Source organism: Mustela erminea, chromosome 13 (assembly GCF_009829155.1).
Source record: "Mustela erminea isolate mMusErm1 chromosome 13, mMusErm1.Pri, whole genome shotgun sequence".
In the NCBI taxonomy this organism is placed as follows: domain Eukaryota; kingdom Metazoa; phylum Chordata; class Mammalia; order Carnivora; family Mustelidae; genus Mustela; species Mustela erminea.
In genome coordinates, this window is record NC_045626.1 from 50592226 (window position 1) to 50612820 (window position 20595).

Sequence of the window (20595 nt, forward strand, 5' to 3'; positions counted from 1 at the left end):
ACAAATCACTAGAAAATATATTTAAAAAATAATATAATTGTCAATTGTATTAAAAATTACCAAATAGAAAGACAAGGGACTTCCAGACCTGGCAGAACACCTGGCAGAAATTTAAGATGATAAAATAAATTAAGAAATACATCATGTTCATGGATTGAAAGACATAGTATTGTAAAATGTGGGGTTTTTTTGCAGTTAGAAATTATTGTGTAAGAAACTGCACCCCATTTAGTGACTTAAAATAACAATCACTTATTATTACTACTGAGTCTACTAGAAATAAGGAAAAGTCTCTTGATCTAGGTCATGCCCAGCAGATCTTGACCTGTCTCACAATACTTCTGTGATCATCTGGCAGATGAATTTGAGCCTGGGTGGTCCTGAATAACTTCACTCACATACTGGTGTGTGTGTGGCTTTAATACGGGCAACAGGTGTTATAGGGACATTTGTCTCCTATAATTAAGCAGACAATCCTAAGTTTATTAATATTGTCAGGGTTCCAAAAGAAAGAGAATAAACACAAGGCTGCTTAAAGCCCAACCATGACAGTACACAATGTCATTTCCATTGCATTTTTTATCCAAAACAAGTCCTATGCCTTGCCCAGATTCAGAGGCTGAGCAAATAGACCTTACATCTTGATAGGATGAGTTGTGCATTTTCACTGCAAAAGAATGACTATGGAAAATTGCATTTTTTTCTCTAACAGGTGTTTGTTCTTTCCAAATTTGTTTATAACTTCAGTGTACCCCAATAAAAATCTTGAGGGTTGTGTGTGTGTGTGTATGTAAACTGATAAGTTCAATCTAAAACTCATTTAGAAATGTAAATGGCTGGGCATCTTGGTGGCTCAGTCAGTTAAGCATCTGCCTTCGGCTCTCATCACGATTGTGGGGTCCTAGAGTTGAGTCCTGCATCAGGCTCCCTGCTTAGTGGGGACTCTGCTTCTCCCTCTCTCCCTCTCCGCTGCTCATGATCTCTCTCTCTCTCAAATAAATAAATAAAATCTTTTAAAAAATGTAAATAGGTAGCAATAGCAAAGGTGAAAAAAAGAATATAAGACTTGAAGAAGGACTTCACAAAAAGTAGATATTGAAATGGTTGATACATGTGTAAAAGGTACATAAAACATTATTAGTTATCAGGAAAATCAAAATTAAAACCACAGTGGCCTACACAGATACCAGAAGACTTAAGATGAAGAAGGGAGAGAATACCAGTGTTGGAGAGGATGTGGAACATCCAAAACTCTTTAAAATTCTCAAATGGGAATGTAAATTATACAATTATTTTGGGAAACTTATGATACATACTGAAGAATTCCCCCTCCAGGTAGTACTCAACAGAAATATCTACATAATATCACTAAAAATGCATGTAAGATTGTAGAGATTGTAGAGAAGAGTTTTATTCATAATAGTCCCAAATTGATAACAACACAAATATCCAAATATACATGGATAAATAATATTTGTATATTCACATATGGAATGCTATGCAGAGATAAGAATGGGCAGACTATAATTATATCCAACAACATGAATGAAACTCAGAAACACAATGCTGAATCAAAGACGCCAGAAATAAAAGAGTACATTCAACTTACTTAAGGATCAGTAAAAGGCACAATAAAGTATAGAACTGAAAGTCAGAATAGTGGTTATCTTTGGGAGGGCTGTGATGTGAGAAGGCTGTCTATGGTGACGGTAATGCTCTGCCTACTGACATGGGCTAGAGTTCTAGAGGAGAAAGAAAGAAAAAGCCAATGTTATCTTATCATAGCCAATAATGCAATAGGTGATAAAATATGCCTTTGACACATATGATACTGTTCTTTTTTCAGATATGTTTTCCTACACTGATAAACTTTGCATTATCATTGCATGCTCTTATGTTATCTGTTCATCATAGCTTTCACTGTTCACTATTCATTCAATAACACCATATACTCATCTGGTCTATAATCTTTATTACCCAAATTGTGTCTCTGCTGGGTGTAGCATAATCATTTTGTGTAATTATTTTAAAATAAACCTCATTAGACAATATTAACCCTAATTCCCAATTGTGGAAGTGCATTTTTAAATTAATTTATTTCATAATTTAATTGGAAAGTTTTGAATCTTCCTCCCCCCTTAGAAAAATAGGCAGGTGGGTTTGTATAAAAAATCATTTTTGTGTTGGAATACCAAGACTTGTCTTTAAAACAAAACCTCAGGACACCTGGCTCAAAGGCGCCATCTTTTCCAGATCAACAAAAAGCAGAACATTTATAGGAGTTGAATTGATAGCTGCAGAAATTATTGATGACACTGTGATCTATAGCTCCTTTGATAAAATCATGATCCTGTAATTTGGAGACCAGTTAGTTGCATCAAACAAAGGAATAGTTATTATTTTCCTTGGAAATTTATCATTAAATACTAAAGAGCTATTTGAATTTGAACAGAGCTGATTTTTGAAGGATTAAGCAGAAGAAAGTTGCAACTCTATAAACAAAGTACATGGGAGTAGACATAGATATATATAGATATGCTTAAATCTATACATCCCTAAATATGCATAAATCTATGCATAATCTATCCATCTGTCCATCCATCCATCCATCCACCCATCCATCCATTCATCCACCCAACCATCCATTGGCATCTCCCATCTGTCTACGAAAAAGAGTGACCCAACTGTATTAGAGAATTACTACTCTTGGTGTTGTGAAATGTTGAACGTATGACATGCAGTCCTACTTATGGATTTGTATGCCCATTGGTTAGAATAGCACATAGTAGGTGCTCAATAAAAATTGGTGAGTGAATAAATTAAATATTTTTACTCTACTTCGAATTAAATGTTTTACTCTACTCCCTTCCATGAAGCAGTTCTAACTTTTGAACAGTCCCAAGATTATGAAATCCTAAGCTGCATTGACAGCAGCTTCCTTTCATCAGTTCAGCTTCTTAGTACTGCTTCTTAGTACTCTAGTCTCTTTTTATGGCCAAGCACGTTAATTTTGATCCACTGAGCATTTAAAAACCAGATGTGCTACCTGAATGCTAAACATCACTGTGGCTTCTTTTGTCTTTTGCATGGGGATCAAAAATAATAACAGTATTTGTCATGAAATCACCAGTACACGTGCTTATCTCCGCTTTACTTTTCCTGACTCTATCATTGCACTGAAAATTTCACTCAAAGAACTTTTGAAGGTCTTTATACTAGTGAAGGTAATCTAGTGGTTGTAATTTATGATGCCCAAATCTCAGTGGTTTAACAGAAATTAATTTTGTTTTCATAAAGTCCAATTGGAGGCTTTGGGGGAAATAGAGAGGATTGAAGAGAGTATTAAACTGCTCCAAAAGTGATTTAAGAACATGGACTCCTTACATCTCATTCTTTCCTTCTTTCTTTCTCTAGGACCTTAGAGTCCCTGCTAGATCTTCTGAATGTTACTGGCAGACAAGGGGAGTGAGACTTATACATAATATTTTTTATAGGTCAAACAGGACATGGCATTCATCATGTCTGCACACACTCTTGGCCAGAGTTCATTCGGATGACAACACCTAATGGCAAATCATGCAGAAAACTTCTGCCAGTGTGCCCGAAGGAAGGAGGAAGGAGGTTTCCTGAGTAGCTAACCAGTTTTTGTTATTGGAATTATTGGTCTCCAAAGTACCAAAAAAATGGAATTTTTACTTTATCATAACACTAAATACTTTTATGGACATTTGTAATTAACCACTTGAAATTGTCTCCTCTTTGATTTTTACAATCTAAATTTTCATATTTTCTCCCTTCTCTTTTTTAAAAGCTTTTATTTAAATTCCAGTTAGTTAACTTACAGTGTAGTATTAGTTTTAGGTGTATAATTTAGTGATTTAAGACTTACATACAATCTCAGTGCTCATCACAACAACTACATTCCTTAATCCCCATCATTTAATCCATCTTCCCACCCACCTCTCCTCCAGTAACCATCAGTTTGATCTCCATATTTTTTAGTTTGCTTCTCTTCCCCCCACCCCATGATTGTTGGTTTTGTTTCTTAAATTCCACAAATGAGTGAAATCATATGGTGTTTGTCTTTCTCTGACTGACTTATTTCACTTAGCATAATACTCTCCAGCTCCATCCATATTGTTGAAAATGGCAAGATTTTATTCTTTTTTATAGCTGAATAATAGTCCAGTGTTTACCAGATGTTTACCACATCTTTATACATTCATCAGTCAATGTACATTTGGGCTCTTTCCTTAATTTGGCTACTGTAGATAATGATGCTAAGGGATACAAAAGCAAACAAGCAAACAAACCTCCAAACAAAACAAAACAAAAACTATTGGGACTTCATCAAAATAAAAAGCTTCTGCACAGTAAAAGAAGCAATCAAGAAAACTAAAAGGCAACCTATGGAATGGGAGAAGATATTTGCAAATTACATATCTGATAAAGCGTTAGTAGTATAGAAAATATATAAAAAAACCTATAAAACTCAACACCCAGAAAACAAATAATCTCTTCTACTCTTATTAGCCATTGATTCTAGATCCTTCTTGAGAACTGTTCTTTCTCTGCTCAGTCTAAAAGTCAAAGTCATAATTCCAAAGGACTCTGTTGTCATCTCTCTGAGATTTCGCTTCAAATATAATTCCTACAATATCTTTTAAAAAAAAGTTTATTAATTTTTTAGTGTAGTTGACACACAGTTATATTAATTCCAGGTGTGCAATGTAGTGATTCGACAAGTTTTTACATTAAGCTATGCTCACTACTAGTGCAGCCACCATCTGTCATGGTATGACACTTTTACAGTATCATTGACTATATTCTTTGTATAATTCTTACAATATCTTTTTTAAAATCTTATCTCAATATTTCCTTTACATTTGGGTGATTCTTAAATCTAATCAAGAATTCTTGGGACGCCTGGGTGGCTCAGTGGGTTAAAGAATTCTTTTAAGTTCCAGGCCCATATTTCCAACAGCCTAATAAATATTTGAACTTGGAAGCCCACAGGCACCTTGAATCAATCACATTGAAAAATTAATCATTAATTTCTGCCCAAATCCTTCTATATCATCTGTCTGGGTGAATGGTAATCCTCTTTGCTTTATAATTTCATGTTCTTTATTCTTACATACACACTCCTCAGTGAATATAATCAATCCAGTTACCAAATTCTACAATTTCTAGCTTTTAATATCTTCTGTATCATCTATTTTTCATTGCCTGAATTCAGGCTGCCATCAGATTTTTGCCTGGCTTCAAGACAGAGCAGTTAGCAAGAACTAAATTGGAATACACAATTGACCGAGTGCATTGGAGGACTCTGGAGATAGACTAGGAGTTGGGCAGTACAGGGCCTATGAAGAGAAGATGGATATTAGAACCAAGTATTAAACCCCTGCACAGGGTTCATTATCTAAACAAAGATTATGGTCAAGTGGATGGGTTAGCCAACAGAATTTACTAGACTGACACGTGTGGTCGAGCAAAGCAAGTCAGGAGCACAGCCAAGAACTGCAGTATTTGGGCTAGAAGGATGCTGATCAGAGTCATGAACAGACTGGTATAATTCAAAGTGCAAGAATCAGAGTGGGCTGGGGTGTAAACTATGAAACCAATTTCTTAGATAAGCTTTCAGCCAGTTCCATTAAATGGCTAGAATGAGGAGTAGTGGGAGGTTTCAGAGAGACAAATTTCTGCTCACTCCAAGAAATAGCTTTCAGTCATCAAAAGGTTGATTGTTAAAAAGATGGGCTATCTTGTGAGTTAGTGAGTTCCCAGTGACTGAGATGATTCAGAGAGACTTCATGAAGGCCTGCAAAGCTATGGTTGAGGCTATTTCAGATCACTTGGATGAGGGGATTAGACAGCTGCTGAGCTCATTTATCACTCTCAAATATTATAAATTTTTATCTTAACCCTCAATTTGAAAGCTGTGATTTGGCTCCAACTTGGCTTTTGGAAATCTTTCACATTCTCTCTTCTACAGCAGATAACAAGTTGCAGAAAGTCTCCTGTGTTCCTGTTTGTGTTGCATTGCCTATCCTCAGAGAAGTGGTTTTCACCTTAGCCCCATCCATACTCAACAAACACACTGTTTAGTTTGCTCTCCCACCCCTCTTGGGAGAACTGAGGTGCACCAGTTAATTCACTGAGATTTGGGATTTGACTGGCCTTTTGGTTAAAAGGGGAAGATGAAGGCAGTCTGGAGCTCAGCATCCAAATCATGGGACCAGCTCTGGCAAACAGAGATGCCTAAAACTGATGGGCCCTTCATGTAGAGACCAAAGCCAAGTAGCGGTGACACAAGATCTAACTTGGGAAGCTTCTCGCTGAGAAGGCTGAGTTTCTTAGATTTGTTGTCAAACGTAACATTTGGAAGTGGTAAATCATTGCAGGAGCTTGTGTGCTTGGCAACCACGTCCCTGCCTGGGTTGCTGGCAGTAGAAGCCGTGTATAGATCCATAGCCTCATATAGTTCTGATGGGGACATGTGAGCCATCAGTGACTGATCATTTTGGGAAAACCTGACAGAGAACAGAAATTTTCCTTACTTGCTCTTGCCATAATGAAGTGAGCATAAGCTGAATGAAATAAAGTTGTCTCATTTATTATACAGATGACTCACATGCTTTCTGACTCATGCCAGTAAAATCACTCTGCAACTAGCAGAAATATGCCAGGGCCTAAGAAAAACTGTGCTCTGTGGGTCCCCCCTCACCCACTGCCCAGGACTAGGGTATCATAAGCCGTTGAGACCTGCCCTCTGCTTGGAGCTGGAGCAGTAAGTCATTGGTTGCAGGATGACTTTTCTGGCTATAGATATACCCTTCAGGATAGGAGCTGTTAATCAACCCTGTCCATGACATCATTAAATTAACAGCTCCTGCATATAAGTAACATATAGCTTTGTCATCCTCACAATTTAAAATGCTTCTGCTCTTTCATCCATCAGGTAAAACAAAGACGCAGTAGAAACCTGTGCTTTCAGAACAGATGCCTCCATAATTGTGCTGTTCAAAAGAATGTGCTGTCATGCTCTGTACTATGTCTCCTTTCCGTCTGCTTTTTGTCTGGTTGTGTTTGAGCAGAAGTCATCTTCCCCCCCCTCAGCTTACTTTCAAAACTTGATGTGATAGAATATTGCCAAGAGTCTGAATAAAAGCAGAATGTAGTTTTATGATGTCATTGTAATACTTCTGTCAGTTAAACACTCTGGGAATTTACTATACTAGTCAAGAATAAAATTCATTTGGGTTATCTTCCCAGAATATATGATAGGTGAGCTGTACCTCACACTAAAATCCTAAACTAATTTTGCAGTCTAATGTTAAAAGTTGACTTTCTGAAAAAATAACATTTGATTTGTATCTATTGTGCTCTCTTGAAAGATAAAATTTTCCACTTACCTAAAAGCAGGTCATCACTTTTACAGTTGTTTTTTAGTCAAAATGTCTACGGAAAAAATAAAACCTAGGGCTTCTACTTTGTCTTACCTATCCAATGTCTATGTGAGAGGTTCTATGCTTTTCTCTAATGCAGAGATCTAGGCATAGGAAAATGAAGTGACCTACCTAAGATTCTAGACAAACAAACAAACAAACAAACAAAAAAACCAACCCAAAACTGAAACTCCTGGGCCTCAGGGTCTCTATTTTTGTATTCTTTAAGCTGTGAATTTCTGTGTATCACTTTATTTTCACATATGACAATCATAGATACTTATTCTTATGAAATGGTTATTCACTGAGAAGAATATTCTAGCTCTTTCTGGTGGGTTTTACAGTCTCCTCCTGAGAAATCAAAACCGTCTCTGTATAACATTTGTCAAAACATTCCTCTTTCCTCATTCACTGACTTTTTTTCTACACGTAACATTTTATCCTCACTGGTTTGGAGTCTGGCACAGGGATTCTTAAAGGAAGAGGAGAGCAGGAAGACATCTATTTAAACTGATCTCTCTATTTTTTATTATATATATATATAAACTGTTACTGATTCTCTTACAAGCTCAAATTTTATATAAAGGATCATTTTAAATGTAAATTGAGCTCAAAATTTCTAGGGAAAATTCTAAGATAAATTAATAAATGTGGGTTGGTTAATAGGGTACATTAGAAATAACTACTTGTTGACCCAGTCTGAACCAATTAAATTATATCTTACTTATGTAGAATTTCAAAATATGGTCTATTACATTTGATTTTTGTATTTTTCTTATGAAATAAAATTTCACTGTAAAATAAACTCAGGGAATGCCAAATGATACATTTCCTGAGGAATTTAGAATACTTGTATGATAGAACTCCTGGGATGTCACAAAATCAATAAAGTCTTTGACTATGTTTAATTTTGTTAAATACAACATTTTTCCCCCTTGTTATGCCCTTGGCTTGCTGAAGACTTGCTGTCTTATAGAACATTTATTAGGAATCTTTGAACTAAAATTTTCTTCCAGTAGATAATATAGGATCATTTTTTTTTAAATACTTACTACTAGGCGCCTGAGTGGCTTAGCTGGTTAAGCCTCTGCCTTCGGCTCAAGTCATGATCCCAGAGTCCTGGATCAAGCCCTGCATCAGTTGGGCTCCCTGCTCAGTGAAGAGTCTGCATCTCCCCGCACCCCTTCCCCTACCCTTGTTCATGCTCTCTCAAATTGTCTCTCTCTCAAATTGAAAAAAAAGAAAATACTACTACTCAAAGTATGAAAGTTTTGGTGAAACACAAATTATATTTTCTGTTAGATGACATTATTTGAACAAATAATTGCCACCTTCACAAAGAAACTTATCTGTGTGCTTCTTAAGAGTATTTACTATTTGTTTTTGTGTTTTTGTCATCTATCACAATGCCATTAGTCAAAGCTCAATCTTTATTGAGTTAATAACAGTAAATAAAAAGATACCTGAAGATTTTAGATCACATTGTACACAAAAATACACATATGAATGTTAGAAAATTAAAATCTGTTCTAAGCATCCAAAATGCTACATTTTCCTAAAATAGCCTATGTTTTCCTTTATAAAACAATTCTAGTCTCCAGTGGCTTATCACTGAGAATGGATATATTCTATTTATATTTTTTAAGCAAAGCAGAAAATGCAGAACCAATTGAATAGATGTTATAGATGTCCCATAAGAGCCTAGCCAGTTTTTTTTTTTTCATGTAAGACACGACTGTTTTCTAAGAGATCATAAATAATATTCATTAAACATATTATTTTCTTTTCTGGTAATTTTCTTTCTTTCTTTCTTTGGATTATTTATTTATTTTAGAGAGGGGAAGTGGAGCAGAGGGAGTGAGAGAATCCTCAGTGGCAGACTCCTAACTGAGCACAGAGCCTGACACAGGGCTCAGTCTCACAACCCTGAGATTGTGACCTGAGTTGAAATCAAGAGTCAGACACTTAACTATCTGAGCCACCCAGGCACCCCACTTTCCTGGTACTTTCCATACAAGTGATAGACTTACCAAAAGTTCTATCAGTCTAGTGGAAACAAGTATAAATATTTTCCATGGAGTTTTCATTGTTTTGTTTTGTTTTTGTTTTGAAAGTACTGGATGTACCGTGTAATTATTGCCATGGTATTGGATAAGTGGTCTGGCAAAACAGCAGCATGAAGTCACAATAGCCAATGTAATGGTAGTTTGATGTTAGTAATAATTAGTATTTATAGTAATCCAAAACTAATTGTTCCAATTCTCCATGTTTTTCTTTCAATATCTTAAGATTTTTGCCTATTTTGTTAAATGTTTTAACTTCAGGTGAATAAAATCATACCAAAACAACCATGGAGAAGGGCTCTGAACAGACTGGTGGGCCCTGGTGTTGAAACTATGTTGAGGTCCCCTGGGTAGCTCAGTGGGTTAAGCGTCTGCCTTTGGTTCAGGTCATGATCCGAGGATCCTGAGATGGAACCCCACGCTGGGCTCCCTCCTCAGTGGGGAGCCTGCGTCTTCCTCTCTCTCTGCACCCCACCCCCCGCACTCGTGCTCTGTCTCTCTCAAATAAATAAATAAATACAATCTTTAAAAAAAGAAATTAGGGTACGTGGGTGGCTCAGTCGTTAAGTATCTGCCTTCAGCTCTGGTCATGATCTCAGGATCCTGGGATCAAGCCCTGCTTTGGGCTCCCTGCTCTGTGGGAAGATTGCTCTTCCCTCTGCCACTCCCCACTGCTTATACTCCCTCTCTCGCTGTCTCTCTGTCAAATGAATAAATAAAAGCTTTAAAAATAAATAGAAAAGAAATAAGAAAAGAAATTATATAGAATTGTGGTGTGACAATACTCTCACGAGGTTTGTATATTTGATGTATACATGTATCTGGCATTAATCTGGTGGATTGGAGCCATGGTTTTCATATAGGAAATATCACTCTGTCTCAGTATGAGGGAGAGAGAGAACCCTAGGCTGATGGAAGCATCTTTTGAACTCTTAACTGTACAATAGATTATTATGCCATGTAGATCAGAGAAGGATTTTAACCCTTTGGACCTATGCTCTTTACTTGGCCCCACTGAATTATTTACTCTTCAGTGTTGACCTCCTTGTTATTTTTTTCGTAGTAGTTTTTTAACTACAATGTCTAATCATCCCTCTGCTGATGTCTTCAGATTGTTTCATTCTATTCCTACAATGTTTTATTCTTTTCAACAAAACTACCTTTTTTGGTTCATCTACCATCTGAAATTCTTTTTATTTCTTAAAAACAGAATTAGGAGATTTAACATTCTCCACTCATAGTCTCCTCCTTCACTATTTCATTAAACATTTTAAATACCTTGATTCTATTATTTGTTTTATATTCTGAAAAATATAATTATAGTTTTATTTTCAACTCCTCACAAGACAGAGTCTATTTAGCCCGATTTTTGGAGAGTTTAACATGCTATCAAGTGTATCACATAACCCATCATTATACAATAAACACTTAAGTACTCCCTATATCCTGTAACTCTTCTTAATGATTGTTGTTTTTTATCTATGTGATATTAAGCCAATTTATCTTCAGCTATTCTATTTTCCAAAAGCCACAGATAAGTTAAAGAAAGGACCTATGATGATGTTGTATCTATTTTTCATATGATTGAGTCACATTATCTAGTATAGCTGAACTGGTATACTTTCCAGCATGTGGCACATTAAATCAATAATGCGAGAAAGAAAAAGAATAATGGAAGGAGTACATGCAATTTAGTATAAAATCCTTCTGCTTTATGCTACATGAATTAAATTATTAAGGAATTAAGTGAGCATTGATTGTCTATTCTGTGCCAGGCAGTAAGGGCCTACTGTGAACATATCATGAGGACGAGATAGACATGAGTACTTCCTTTATGGGACTTACTGTTCATTTGCAATTCATAAATGGATATATGATAAAATAAATATAATTAATATATATCCTTTAGAATGGTTGTGGATAGAAGATTCCAGGCAAAGACAGTGTCAGTGGCAAAAGCCATGAGTTAGGAAAAATCATATTCTGGAAACCAAGAAAGAAGTCCAATATGGTTAGAAGATAACAAGTGGGGAGAAAATGGCATGGGGTGAGGCAGAGCCTCAATCATGCAGAATTTTGATTCATGATGAGGAGTTGGGATTTTGTTCTAGGCGTAATGGAAAAAAATGAAAAGTTTATAAACAAAAGAGAGACATGATCAGATTTATGGTTAAAAATAAGTAGAAACAGGGGTAACTCTTAAGATTCTATTGTTTATTTTCCACTTAAGTTCAAGCCAGATACATTGGGGGTTTGGTTAGGGTGGTAGTAATGGAAAAAGAAGTGCATGAAGTAGAGAGATACTTTTGGAGATGGTATAATAGGATTTATTATTGACAAAATATAAAAAATAAGGGAAAAGAAGTAAACAAAAATGACACTTTTTCTGGATTGAATGATTATCTGATAGTGCTATTGAGAGAGAAACAGGTTTGGAGATTTGGATGGTATGAGCAAGTTCCATTTTGGACTTGCTACTTTGGAATTTTAGATTTGAGATGTCGTCTGTTAGACGTCTAAATGGAGATCTGAATTCCTCTGTCTGTCTCTATCATCTATCTATCTATCTATCTATCTATCTTCTATCTATTATCTATCTCTCTATCTTATATCTATCCATCATCTATCATTTATCTGCCTATATATCATTTATCTTCCTATTTACCTCTGAGTCTGGGACTCAAGGACAAGTGTAGAGTGGAGATGTAATCTGGAGTCAGTGTATAGATAGTTCTGGAAGCAACCTGCTTAGGATAGTGTTGATAGAGGAAAGTGAGAGGGCTTGTGAAGGACTGCCCAAACATTTCTCTCCATGGAATTGTGGTAAAGGAGGAGAAGCCTGTCAAGGAATCTGGGAAGGAGTGGCCAGAATATTAGGAGGAAACCCAGGAAGTGTTGTAGCACTGATTGCAAGAGCAAGAATGTTCAAAAGAGGAATGAGTGTCTATTTTTGCCAGATGCTACTAACATCAAATAGTATGTGGACAAGGGTGTTCTCTAATTTAGTGTCTGGGTCATCAATAATCTTGGGAAGAACGGTTGCAGTCGAGTGGTGGTGTTACAGACCAGGACAGTATGTGCTAAAAAGTGAAAGCAAGATGAAGAGGAGACACGGTGTGTGGACAATGCTTTTGATTTTTTGGGGGTGGGGGGGTAGAGGGAAGTAGGATAAAAAATGGAAGCTGATGTGGAATATAGGAGCCAAGGGAGGTTTATTTGTGTTTAGTGAAAACTATCCTGATATTTTAAAAACATGAAGTAATTCATACATTGTGGGATATTTCATAGGAATAAAGAATTTCAAGAAATAGCTAGAATTTAACTGTTAGTTGAGTAGTTGTCAAATACCATTGTTGATAGAGGCTATCACCTCTTTCTTTATCACTTCCATACCTGATTATAAAAGTATGTGACTGAAAATAATGTTCCAGTGAACAACTAATTTTTTTTTTCGTTATTTTTTTTTTTTTATTTCCAGCATAACAGTATTCATTATTTTTGCACCACACCCCGTGCTCCATGGAATCCGTGCCCTCTATAATACCCACCACCCGGTACCCCAACCTCCCACCCCCCCGTCCCTTCAAAACCCTCAGATTGTTTCATGAACAGCTAATTTTAAATAGCTTTCCTATTTTATATAGCTGCAATGTCTGGAACAATCATGAGAAGCAGAAACACATCCTTTTTTCTGAAGGTGACCTTGGTGAATAGCAAAATATTTAAAAATCCTGTAATGTCAATTCAAGGGCTCCTGTAACAGAAATGGCATATTTTGTGCCATCTGAATTTTCAACTTGTCTTTTTCTTTTGCTAGGGTTTATGGGGATGCTTTTGGAACTTTAACATCATTGTTGCCTTTTCAAGTCATTCTAAGATTGCCTTGTTAAAGTAAGAGACAAGCTCAAATATAAAATCAGCTTCTACCTTGGTAACAAACAGAAGTCTGTAGTTTTCAAACATTTTAACATCAGGACAAGAGTGGAAGAAGGATCTTTTTACAGAGGCTCTCTTTTCTGAGTGGCCTTGTCCAAGGGCACCATCAACCACCACATGTGCCTTCTGTTGACAGTTTCAGAGCAGAGTTGCCACTGGTGTGGTTGAGCCCCTCTGAAGAGGAAGAGACATTGAGGGCATCTGTTTAGTATTCTGCATATTACATTGCCTTTACCAGTAGGCATGGTAACACTGGGTTTTGGGTAGAACCTTTTAAAAACATTCCTTGCCCTTTGAAATTTTCTAAATTCAGAACTAAAGGGGCAAATTTGTCTATTTTCTCCTTAAATAATTAGTATTTTGAGAGTTTCCACTTGGAACAGGAGTTAAAGTAAGGTTAAAACTTGCGTATCAGGGGGCACCTGGGTGGCTCAGTCCGTGAAGCATCTGCCTTCGGCTCGTCATGATCTGGGGTCCTGGGATTGAGTCCCCTGTTCAGTGGGGAGTCTGCTTGTCCCTTTCCCTCTGCTTTCTGCTCCTGTTCTCTCTTTTGCTCTTTCTCTCTATCTCAAAGAAATCAATAAAATCTTTAAAAAAAAATCTTGCGTTATCAGGGTATAGAACTCAAAGAACTATTAAAAGCAGAGCATCCTCTTGTGGATTGAGTCTTATCTAATGCTCAGGATATTTGGCTGGAATAATTCTCAGGTGACAGACACATTCTGGTATGTTTTGATAGATGAGGATGTAGTTTTTGGCAAGGAGATCAAGTGCAGGAAGCAACTCAGCCATGCCCAGCAGAGTTTCTTCTGTTGATGTTCTGAAGCTCTGTCTCTTCGGTCAGAGATATTCCTGGGTGGCAGAAATATACACATTGCTACTTGAGCATTGCTGGGAAATGTCTATCCCTTCCCCTTTGGCCTCTTCCAAATATGTGTGTCTAATTGTATCTATAGGGAAGTCCAAGAGAATCAGGCATAACTTGCCAAATAGTAAATTGCTTCCTCAAGGTGGCTGCAGTAAAACCTTTTAATGTAAAATTGTGGCATGTGCTTATTTGTCTCTGAACTCCAGGAAACTGTCAACTGGGGCTTTAGGGAATGACAGACATCTAATCAACATGTTTGCTGCTGTTTTAGGATTCACTGATTGCTAATACAATGGTGCCTCTGCTGTTTCATAAAGGTCATGCTGTCATATAAATCTTGTCTGCAGAGGCTCATTCACCTAAAGGTGAGTGCTTGAGAAAGAACAGGGTAACATGGCAGTTTCAGGAAGATGCATTTATATTCATGCATTTAATGGGGAGTTGGTAATGAAACTTGGAAAACATCAATTCCATTAATTTTCTTTCATACAGCACTCTTTTGTAAGCTAAACTTACAGAAATAGAAAACAAATAAATATAATTAAGTGATCTAATTTAGAAATGATGGACTTTTAAGCTAATTCTTGAATTTACTCTGATGCAAAAATTCCAAGCTTTTAGAATGCGTGCATGCTAGGTTCATCTGAATTGATTAAAGACAAAATGACAATCATGGTTTTAAAATGAAAACATTTCTTGTTCTGTGATAGCGTTACATGTACTTGGTTTAAAAGTGAAAATAGGGGTGCCTGGGTGGTTCAGTAGGTTAAAGCCCCTGCCTTTGGCTCAGGTCATGATCCCAGGGTCCTGGGATGGAGCCCTGCATCAGGCACTCTACTCAGCGGGGAGCCTGCTTCCTCCTCTCTCTCTCTCTGCCTGCCTCTGTGCCTACTTGTGATCTCTGTCTGTCAAATAAATAAACAAAATCTCAAAAAAAAAAAAAAAGTGAAAGTAATATTGATGTTATTTGTAATTGTAAGTAGCAAAATGATTTGGTCAAAGGGAAGTAGTCCCTGAATCGGGGTTCTTTGTTCTGTTTGTTTTTGGTTAATAGCAGAATGAGACCTTAGCATTCATTTAAGCCAGTCACTTACTTCCTACATCATGAAATGAACCCTGCTCTTAACTACACAGAGAGCCAGCCACTGGCTGACAAAAGTCATTCGAGAATGTACCACAGTTATTTGTAACTGATCCTCCTCACTTTTTCTAGACCTGCCTTATCTGACCCTATTTCCGAATAATTTAAGGCCTAATTTTTAGTCTCCAGATCTAATGTTACCTCTAGACCACCACTTAGACTTGACGATAGTAGACACTTTGAGTCTCCCTCCATAGCATCTGGTTCTCAACTCTGGTTGATTGTGGCTTAACTTCAGCTCTTGCCATCCCTGGCTTCATTGGATAGAGCCGGGCATGAACTCAACTCCACCTCAAATATAGCCCTGGTGTCTACAGAGGGCCTGCTGAGAGAGATGAGTATTGATTCCTTGTCACCTCACCACTTCAATATGATCAATGAAGCCCCTTGCTAATAGTCACTTGACAGCAGCTGTAGGCGTCTGTGCACTCATTGTGGTTTGATGGTGAACTAATATATTTCGTCCTGAACTAGCCACTAGGGTCAGGCAGTTGTATGTATGTATGTAGAATGACCAAAAGATATCGGAAGATCAACTTTAACCCCATCACCCACATCATAATCTTGTAGGATATTTTCCCTTTTTTGATCAGTAAATTTTGATCAGTAATTTAAAAGCATTTATCAAGGCAAATAGCAAGGATAAGAACCATGTCTTTTTGATCAGCCATTCTCAAATTGTCCTTTCAGAGGATTCATGAGACCAAATTCTTTTCAGAATAATCCTAAAGTGTTACTTCCCTTTGTTACTCTCATTCTCTCACAAGTACATGGTGGAGTTTTCCAGTGACTGCCCGATGTGGTACTGCCATTGCTCTGCCACTAATGGAATGTGTGCTTGTGTATTCTTGAGTTTTAAACTTCTCTCAGTTTTTATTTCTGGTATGCCAAATAATATGGCCTATATAAATAAATGTTCTTTGGTATCTTCAATGATTTTTAAGAATATAAAGGAATCCTGAGATGAAAAGATCTGGGTTATTGAAATTCCTGCTTTGCAAGTTTCATTGTTAGAATCTACAAGATGAATTATTTCTCAATGTCTCTGTTCTTAAGGTTTTACTATTTAAACCAGTGAAAAGCTGCCTCAAGGGGATAATAAAAATTCCAAATGAGATGAAATTAGGTAAATTCTAGGATTTTTAATAGTTATATAACTTAAAATAATTTGAGTGTAGCTTTAAATGTCAAAAACAACCAGTTTTGTAAACCACCAGTATCTTATTTAACTTCTCTGTGCCTTAATTTCCTCATCTGTAAATGGAAATGGTAACTATAGCTACTATCACCTGGTTGTTAAAGGTAAGTGAGATAAGCAGACTCAAAGCATGAGAACACCACTTAGCATATGGTAGCACTCCACAAATATTAGCAGTTAGCTATGACCATTATTTCATTCCACTTGTCTAAAATTGAATATGAACTTAAATTTAGAATTGGGGTCAGCATTTCTTCTGAAACTGATTATTTTATAAATAACAATGAAAGCTCAAGAAGTCTATTTCTATTTTTGTATGTTTTCCTTACACACCGATTTGGGGAATTCTTTTTTTTTCATTGAGTGATTAAAATGAAGCTCTGGGCCTCATCATTTTTCTCTAGTTACTTAGCTGGGGATAATAGAGCATAGAATGAAGACAATATTCAAAAGAGAAGGGGCAGCAATAATATAGACCTGATAGTCTTATTGGAATATGAACATAAGAATTTGACCTACAATTTTAGGCTCCCCACTGGTTGAAATGTTTATTCCAACTCCAGAAAAAGGAGTTGATACTGGAATTTTTACCATGTACCATGTTTAAGTATTTGGAAGGCTTTTTTGTTTGTTGTTGTTGTTGTTGTTGTTTTGTTTTTGTTTTTGTTTTTCAGGCAAAAATGTGCTTCCAAATTCAGAGCATTCACTTTTGGTCCAATTTATTACAGTCCAAGGGTGAGTGTTGAAATCAAGAATGCAACATGTAACTTTGTTTTTAAGTCAAGGATAGTTTGCTGAGGATAATGATTTGTGACATGAACCTGAAGAACCTGCTGTAATTGACATAGTCCAAAGTAGCAATCTGATTATAGTACTCTCAATTGCAGCTTTCATTTAAACTAATTCTATCTTGAACTTGGGCATGATGTCATAGTTTCTCACTATATGCATCTTACAAGTGTACAAATAAAACAATATCCACTGAAATTGTAAATATACAGATCTGAATGGACAATTTGGATGGGTTTCGTGTTCAGATAATCCACAGTTCCATTGGGAAAGGGGGCATTAGGGTTATACTGGAACGAAATTGGTTCACAGACTTAGAACTCTCTGAATTTCTTTTTCAACTTATTCCTCTAGAAGAAAAACAAGTCAAAGTATATTTACATTATTTACTGAACATTGTCCAATTCAAGGGAATTGGGCAGCACCTCTGGATTACTTCCTTGCTTAGTCTATATAAGCTCCAGCACCAGAATGAAAGTCAGTCAGAATATCTATTTTGCTTAACCCTCAACCAGTCTCAAACTAAAACCTTTGTTACATACAGTTTTTACAAGGAATTCCTAGTCCAGATTGCACTCATCACTTGAAGGCAGAAGGGAGCTTGGGAGTGAGTAGGGGAGTAGCTCTGGCAATCATCCCATGCCTTTCTTATTTGATACAACTTTCACAAGTCAGCTGGAAGGGAGATGAGAGAAAGGAGAAGAAGCCATAGAGAACAAGAGGGGCTTTGGTGTCCAGCCCTGTTAGTGCTTTGAATTGTAGGAAGGCCAGCCAACCACATCCTTCTTGACTTGTACTTTCAAAACATGGGCTAATAAAATGTTCTCAAGGTAACAAATATACAGTAGCATTTCTCCTTGGGGATAGACTGAGGGTGAAGGAAAGGACTGCAGGAAGTGTGAGTAGACTTCCTGTTAGCCAACAAATTTAACCCATTTTATTAAGTAAGTGTTTCTGGTTTTATAATACATCCAACTAAATGCATAGCATAAATTCAACATAATTAGGCATAAAGAGAATACTGTTTCACCTGTGGGAGTTGGAAAATACAGCTGACCTTTGAACAATGTAGGAGTTGGGCACTGACCCCCGTGCAGTCCAAAGTTCATGTATAAATTTTGAATCCCTCAAAACTTTACTAGTAATAACGTATCATTGATCAAAAGACTACTGATAGTGTAAATGGCTGATAAACCCATATTTTGTATGACATATGTATCATCTACTGTATTCTGACAATACTTTAAGTTAGAGAAAAGCAAATGTTATTAAGAAAATTATGAGGAAGAGAAAATACACTTAGAGTATTCCACCATTAAAAAAAAAATCCATGTGGAAGGGAACCCACGCACTTCAAACCCATGTTCTTCAAGAGTCAGCTGTGATGAAAAAGTTTCCTTGGTGACTATCTATGCCTTGGACTTTTACTTTCACCTAATAATTGCAAAATCTAAGTATCTAGATACTTAGTATCTAGATAAAAAAGCATAGTTTTTTTGACATTCCAGATATTTATAGGCTATGTTCATATTGACTCCATATGGATGTCCCATGGGCTCCTGAAAAGCTTTCCCAGGACTGACCTCAAAATGTCTGTCTTCTAAACCCACTGTCTATATTTTCTACCATCAATCCCTTTTCCTAAGTATCCTGCTTTGAGATTTCTCTAGACCCCACAGCTCTTTCATTTCCCAAAGAGACTGATTGCTATTTAGGATTCTGCCATTCTGCCTCTTGGATATTTGCAGTCTTCACGTCTTTCTCTCCATTTCCAGTTTGAGTTCAAACATTCATTTTTGTTCTTGCAAATGATCTCCTTCTCCTAAATACTGCTTCATTCAAGACCATCCTCAAAAATGCTACCTTCTAGTCAGGTGCCATGTCATTATGATAAAATTTCTACAGTAATTTCCTTAGTGTTAGGAAGGAAAGATAAATGAATTAACATTTTCTGAGCACTTACTATATTTTAGGTACTATGCTTGAAATAGGAAATACTGTGTTTTATTTACTCATCACAATGATTTGTGAAGAGGCTTGGTAATCCCAATTTTGCAGGTGAGGAGGATGGGGTTTCTTTTTTAAAAATTTTTAACTTATTAAAAATTTTATTTAATTTTATTTTATTTCAGTGTTCCAAAATTCATTGTTTATGCATCACACCCAGTGCTCCATGCAATACATGCCCTCCATAATACCCACTGCCAGGGTGAGTTTTAGAGATGTAAAGTAACTTGTGCAATTTGAAAGTGCAAATGCTAGATCTGAACCTGTTTGGGGGCCTTTTCTTATCTGATTCTCTTTTATATCCCTTTTGTATTTACAAAGCCTCTCAAGTTCTCTAATGACTCCAACCTTTAGAATATGCTGTTCCCTTTATTTTCAGGCTCCCCACTCACTTCCAGGTCCATTTTCCTTCCACTTGCTCTGCAAATCTTCCTTTAAAATGAACTTCCACTTCAAATCTCCCTCCAGTTCCTACATTTCTACAATACCGCATATAGCTTCATTATGGCAGATAAACACCTTCTTGTAATCATTTTTGTTTCGTGTACCACAACTACTTTCCCAACAGCCTGTGACCTTTCTAAGCATAGGTCTGTCTCTTTTCAGCCAAGAGTGTCTGGAACATTGCACAGTGCCTAACACAAAGCTGACACAGTGCATACTTGCCTGGATGAATACATAACTAGATGAATAAATGTTGAATAGAGAAAAACAATCACAGTCATTCGTGATCCTAGCAATTCTGCTAAACTTCAACATGACAGATACTACCTTTTATCCTCCCCCCTGGCTAGAGTGAAAGCTCTATAACAGCAGGGTTTTTATAGGACTTGTTCATTGCTGTGTCCCCTGCGACTGGAACTGTGCCAGACTCCTAAAAATCATTCAGTAATTTTATGTTGACTAAGTTGCTTTTACCATATTACTGATTCTTAGCATCTCATATAAGATGAGAATATTTTCTCTAAAGTCCATTACATCCCTTTAGATCAATTTGTTTATTAACATTTTTGAGCATCAAATATGTGCCCAGTACCATGCTAGGCATTGGAAACATAAAAATGAATAAACCTTAGGGAGCTTACATTTTAATAGGTGATTACTGAAAGTACCAACATAGTTATTTTTCTGAGATCTGTGGATGG